The sequence below is a fragment of the Mus pahari genome, chromosome 10, assembly GCF_900095145.1.
Source record: "Mus pahari chromosome 10, PAHARI_EIJ_v1.1, whole genome shotgun sequence".
Lineage (NCBI taxonomy): Eukaryota > Metazoa > Chordata > Mammalia > Rodentia > Muridae > Mus > Mus pahari.
The window spans coordinates 16,957,446-16,964,338 of NC_034599.1; positions in this window are offsets into that span (position 1 = coordinate 16,957,446).

A 6,893-nucleotide genomic window follows, 5' to 3' on the forward strand; every position below is an offset into this window, starting at 1 on the left:
CTTTCTTTCTTTCTTTCTTTCTTTCTTTCTTTCTTTCTTTCTTTCTTTCTTTCTTTCTTTCTTTCTTTCTTTCTTTCTTTCTTTCCCTCTTTCTTTCTCTCTTTCTATTTCTCAAAACAAGGTTTCTCTAATCCTGGATACCCTGGAACTCACTCTGTAGATCAGATATATCCGCCTGCCTCTGCCTCCTGAGTGCTGGGATTAAAGGTAGGCACCACCACTGTCTAGCTGTCTTAGGGTTTTTATTACTCTGAGGAGACACCATGAGCAAAAACAAGTTGAGAAGAAAGGGTTTATTTGGCTTACAATTCCAGATGGTAGTTCATCATCGAAGGAAGCTAGGACAGGAACTCAAACTAGGGCAGGAACTGGAAAGCAGTAGCTGAAGTAGAGGCCGTGATGGCATGCTGCTTACTGACTCGCTCCCCATGGCTTCACCCTGCTTCCTTATAGAACCCAGGACCACCAGTCCAGGGATGATTCCACCCACAGTGGAATGGGCCTTCCCCCATCAATAACTAATTATGAAAATGTTCTACAGTCAGTTTTTTTTCTCCAGTTTTTCAAGACAGGATTTCTCTGTATCGCCCTGTCTGTCCTGGAACTCACTCTGTAGACCAGCCTGGCCTCGAACTCAGAAATCCGCCTGGCTCTGCCTCCCAAGTGCCGGGATTAAAGACGTGCACCACCACTGCCTGGCCTACAGCTAGGTCTTTTGGAGGTATTCCTTGATTATGAGTCCTTCCTTCCAGGTAAGTTTAGTTTATGTGTCAAGTTGAGGTGAGACCAGCCAACACCAACAGCCAGCTGGGTTCCACCTCAAAAGTTTTCACAACCGCCTAAAACTTGCACCAGGTGGGACAAAATGTTCAACACAGGAGACTATAGAGGACATTTCTGTTTTGTTTATACTTAGATTTGAACCCAGGGCTTCAAACATGCTAGGCAGATTTTTCACTGAGGGACATCTCAGGCCTTCGTGGGATGTCAGAACTTCCTCTCTTCTGAGGAAGGGTGGACCAAACTCCACTGTATGGATAACTGTACTTTGTTTATTCATGGTAGCTTATTCCTGTGAGAAGTCAAGGCAGAGCCTGGTCTGCTTTAAGGCCTTGACTGAGAGCCTGGTCTGCTTTATGGATGATGCAAATCTCTTTCAAAACGCGCTCCTTGCTGGGTGGTGGTGGCACACAACTTTAGTTTCAGCACAAATCTGAGTTTGAGGCCAGCCAGGGCTATACAGAGAAATCTTGATTCAAAGGCCAAAACAAACCACACCAAAACAACAACAACACATCTTCCTCCAAAAAAGAAGCCAGGTGTGGTGGTGCATGCCTTTAATCCCAACACTTGGGAGGCAGAGGCAGGTTGATCTCTGTGAGCTCTAGGCCAGCATGATCTACAGAGTGGGTTCCAGGACAGCCAGGGCTATGTAAAGAGACCCTGTCTCAAAGAGGAAGAGCAGCTAAGGGGGGAAGAAGAGAAGGAGGAGGAGGAAAAGAGGAAGGAGAGGAAGAGAAGCAGGAGAGAAGAGATTGAGGGAGCCACAGCAGCTGTGACTGCTTACAACCCACTTTCCTTTGCTCCCACAGGCGGTGCTGAAGAGAGTCATTGGTTCCTTCCATGAGATTTCATCCACTCTCTCTTTCCCTGGACCTGCCAGCTAGCCGTATGTAATTCTGTCCCAGCTGCATATGGGTTCCGAGTCTGGGGAGGTGCTAGGAGATACAGGCTGAGGGAGGGTAACTGAGGTAAGGCTCTGTCTATGCAGTTATGAAGTGGTTGTCATCCCTGATGGGACTGTTGGGGAGTCACATTCCTTTAAGTAACTCTTCACCTACACTATATGAGTCCAATCAACTTGATTTCTCAACTGGGACTTCAGCCAAACTATACTGTGGTCTGTCATTGGTGTTCTGTCCTGGGGAAGACCAGGTCTGTCTTTATATTTCACCTAGAAAAGACCGGGTGTGTGGTGATGTACACCTTTAATCTCAGCACTCAGGAAGCAGAGGCAGGTGGATCACTGTGAGTTTGGGGCCAGTGTGGTCTAAATAGTAAGTTTTAAGCTAGCCAGGTCTACATAAACACAGTATCAAAATAACAGCAACAACATTAATAATATCCAATAAATCATCCAACAGGAGTAGAGAAAGCCAGCAGGATGGGCTAGAAGCCAGTAGATGGAAAAATTAGTACCCTCCACTGGTGGGACTAGAGGCAACAGAGCATGCTCCATCAGGCCTGAGCTCTCTGATGTGGGAAGTGAAGTAAGGAGATATAGAAAGGGCCAGAGTCTGGAGCCTTGAGGTGTGTGTGTGTGAGAGAGAGAGAGATTATGTGTGGTGTATGGACACTGGTAGAGGTCAGTGGAGGACATCGGGTTTTCTGCTGTCACTCTACTTTATTTCTTGAAAGAAGATCTATCTGAGCCTAGATCTAGGCTAGTAACCAGTAAGTCCCTGAAATCTTGTAATCTGTCCCCAACAATAGTGAGGTTACGGGGGCTGGTGAGATGGCTCAGTGGGTAAGAGCACCCGACTGCTCTTCTGAAGGTCCAGAGTTCAAATCCCAGCAACCACATGGTGGCTCACAACCATCNACTCTGTAGACCAGGCTGGCTTTGAACTCAGAGATCCCCCTGCCTCTGCCTCCCAAGTGCTGGGAATAAAGGCATACACTATTACTGCCTGGCTCAAGATTTATTTATTTTGTATATGAGTGTTTTGTCTGCATGTTAATCTGCACACCAGAACAAGGCATCAGATCCTCTAGGACCATAGGCAGGACACAAACATATACACTCGTTCACACACACATACAGACACACTAAAAGAAGAAATGTATTAACATTTAAAAGAAAAAAATTGGAAGTTTCCACATGGGTGCTGGTAATTGAATTCAGGACTTTTAGAAGAGCAGCCAGTGCTTTTAACCACTGAGTCATCTCTCCAGCCCTGTCAGTGGCTTTGTTGAGTCATGGTTTCAGGTTGTATTAGCTCAGGGTTACATAACCTATTTAACTGAGTCTCCCAGGCCCCACCCACCAGGCTTCACACTGGGTACTTCACCTGGGTGACAGAGGCTGTGGTTCAGTGACCTAGCATGCAGGAAGCTGAAGGTTTGATTCTCAGAACTGAATAAACTAGGGCTGGTGGTGTGCATCTATAATCTCAGCATTTAAGAGGTCAGAAGTTCAAGGTCATCTCTGGCTAATTATTCACTGCCATTCTGGGCTATACAAGACTCCATCTCAAACTAACAAAAAATGGGTTCAGGCAAAAGGCCCAGTGGATGAAGACACTTACCACCACACCGAGCCTATCGACCTAATTTGGATTCCCAGATGGTGAAGTCCAGTAGAAGGAAAACATGGACTCCCCTAAATTATCCCCTGATCTTCACTATGTTAAACGTTCTTTTTCCTCCCCAAAGCAGAGTGAGGCTATGGGAAGAAAGGACAGAAAATGTACATGGAAAGGCAGAGGAGACCAGAGAGAGAATAAGGGTAGACCGTATTGCTGGCAGGTTCCATCACATCGGGGTCACACTCCAGGGTCTGCTTACCATGAGCATGAGAATCCATGAAAGTTTCCATGTGGTCGTGGTAGGACTCGGCAGTGTAACCCAGCATGAGAAGGCTGAGACAGGGTCATGAGTTTGAGTTCAGCCTAAAGATAGTGAGGAGCCTTTCTCTAAAACCAACCAGGAACAAACCCCTGTGCTGGTTGATAGATCATTCTAGTTATGGCCATCCCATAAGTAGGTAGTAGCATAATGGGATGGTCAGAAGGTGACCTCAGTGAGGCATGGTGGCTCATACCTGTCATCTTAGTACTTCAGAATTTGAGGAAAGAGGATCAGGAGTTCAAGGCCATCCTCAGCTCCTTAAGAACCCCAGCTCGACCTGGGCTACTTGAGACACTATCTTCAAAGTTAAGTAAGTACTGCTCAGCAGATAAGGGCACCTGCTGCCAACCCTGCCAACCTGGGACTCACAGGGTGGGAGAAAACTGGCTTCTGCTAATTTCTCTGAACTCAACATGAGCATCATGGCCCTCTCATACATGCATGTGTACGTACATGCGTGCACACACACATAAATGTAATAAAAAGTATTTATTTAACTGCTGGAGAGATGGCTCAACAGTTAAGAGCACTGTCTGCTCTTCTGGAGGTCCCAAGTTCAGTTCCCAGCAACCACATGGTGTCTCACATCTGTAATGGGATCTGATGCCCTCTTCTGGCCTGCAGGATACATGCAAGCAGAACGCTGTATACATAATAAATCTTAAAAAAAATTTTTGCAGGGCGTGGTGGCACACACCTTTAATCCCAGCACTTGGGAGGCAGAGGGAGGCGGATTTCTAAGTTCGAAGCCAGCCTGGTCTACAAAGTGAGTTCCAGGACAGCCAGAGCTACACAGAGAAACCCTGTCTCGAAAAACCAAAAAGAAAAAAAAAATTTTTTTTTTCAAGGAGAGATGGCTCAGCAGTTAAAGAGCGCAGACTGCTCTTCCAGAGGTCCTGAGTTCAATTCCCAGCAATCACATGGTGGCTTACAGCCATCTGTAATGGAATTGGATGCCCTCTTCTGGTGTGTCTGAAATTGACAGCGTATTAACATATTTAATAAATAAATCTTTAAACATTTTTTTCAAGGTGAGCCAGGCAGTAGTGGTGCATACCTCTAATCCCAGCAGTTGGGAGCAGATGGAGGCTGATGATCTCTGAGATTGAGGTTAGGTCTACATGGACAGTTCCAGGACAGCCAGGACTGTATAATGGGATCCTGACTCTAAAACCCCCAGCCAATGTGGTGATGAATGCCTTCAGTTCCAGCACTTGGGAGGCAGAGGAAGGTGGAGCTCTGAGTTCCAGCCAGCCTGGTATACAGAGTGAGGCCAGTCTTGTCTAATGAGCGAGTTCCAGGACAGCCAGGGCTATGCAAAGAAACCGTGCCTTGGAAAAAGAAACAACAACAACAACCTCCCACCCAAAACAGACAATAACAAAAAACAAAATACCCAAAAACTCACTGCTCTTGCAGAGAATCAGGGTTCAGTTCCCAGTGATCACATCAGGTGGCTGACAATTGTCTATAATTCCAGCTGCAGTAAGAACCAACTTTTCTTGCCTATGTGGGCACCTGCACTCATGTGCACCTATGCACACACAGGCAAACTCACAAATATCTGATTGCCTCTCGAGTGCTGGGAGATTTAACAGTGTATGCTGTTAATAGAAATAAAAAATAACCGAAAAAACAAACCAAAAACAATTTACCTTGGAAGTGGTGGCACATGTCTTTAATCCCAACAAGGGAGGCAGAGCCAGGTGAATCTCTGTGAATTCCAGGACATTGTGGTCTACAGAGCAATTTCCAGGGCAAGAGGGGCTACACAGAGAAACCTTTTCTCAATAACTAGATAAATAGAACCAAAAAATTAAAAATTTGAGTGAAAAAGGAAACTTTTTATTACTTTTCTGTAGCTGTGATAGACCAAAAGCAACTTGGGGAGGAAAGATTTTATTTCAGCTTTCACTTCCATCATTGAATGAAGTCAGTTCAGGAACCTAGAAGCAGAAACCATGGAGAAGTGCTGCTTACTGCTTTGCTCACTGGTTTATTCTCTGCTAGCTTTCTTACTCAGCTGAGGCCCATCTGCATAGGGATTATGCTGCCCACAGTGGGCAGTCCCACATCAATCATTAGTCAAGGCAGTCATTCATACACATGACCACAGTTAAGTCTAATAGAGGCAGTTTGTCAACTGAGATTCCCTTTTCCATGGTGACTCAAGTTTGTTTCAAGTTGACAAAACTAACCAGAACAATGAAGATGTCCAGACCCCACTTGTCTACTCCTTAACAATAAGATTTAGAAAGCTGTCAGCTGGCTTGGTGCTGAGGGTTCCTAGTAAAAGTTACTTCTTCTGTTTTACAGATGGAGAAAACAAGACAATGTTGGATCCAGCATACTTGTGTGTTAATGAAGTCTGGCTTATACCTGGTCCAGCTTTTGTATATATTTGGACTCTTGTTCATGATTTTCCTGGTACGTACCTATCTGGAATGGAAAAGACCCAATTTGTTGATCCAGGTTGAATGTTTGGCAGAGTTGCCCACTCAATAGCCAGGCAGCCTGGTCTCTTGTTTATCACCACCTCCCTCCTCCCACCCATTTTTCTCTCTCTTCTTTTATTTTCTTTCTTTTTCTTTCTATCTTTTTTTTTTTTTCTTCAAGACAGGGTTTCTCTGTACAGCCCTGGCTGTCTTGGAACTCACTCTGTAGACCAGGCTGGCCTCGAACTCGGAAATCTGCCTGCCTCTGCCTCCCAAGTGCTGGGATTAAAGGTGTGTGCCACCATTGCCTGGCACTTTACTCTTTTCTTACCCTGTGAAGCAGTCTCATCTAGCCCAGATGGCCTCAAATTCACTCTGTAGCTGAGGATGACTTTGCACTATGGATCTTCATGCCTCTGCATTTTTATGTCTGAGACAACAGGCATTTATCTCTATGTCTATATGTATAGTTTACTCAGTGTTGGCGATGGAACCCAGGGTTTCATCCATGCTAGTTACACACTATGAGCAAGAATTATACTCCCAGCCTCCTAGCCCATAGATGATATGTTAAAAAGAAATCTAGCCAGGTGGTGATGGTACATACCTTTAGTCCCAGCACTCAGGAGGCAACAGCAAGGAAATCTCCAAATTTGAGGCCAGCCTACTGAAGGGCTACACAGAGAAACCCTGTCTCGAAAAATAAAAACAGATGGGCAGTGGTGGTGTACGCCTTTAATCCCAGCACTTGGGAGGCAGAGGCAGGCAGATTTCTGAGTTCGAGGCCAGCCTGGTCTACAGCGTGAGTTCCAGAAACTCTGTCTCCAA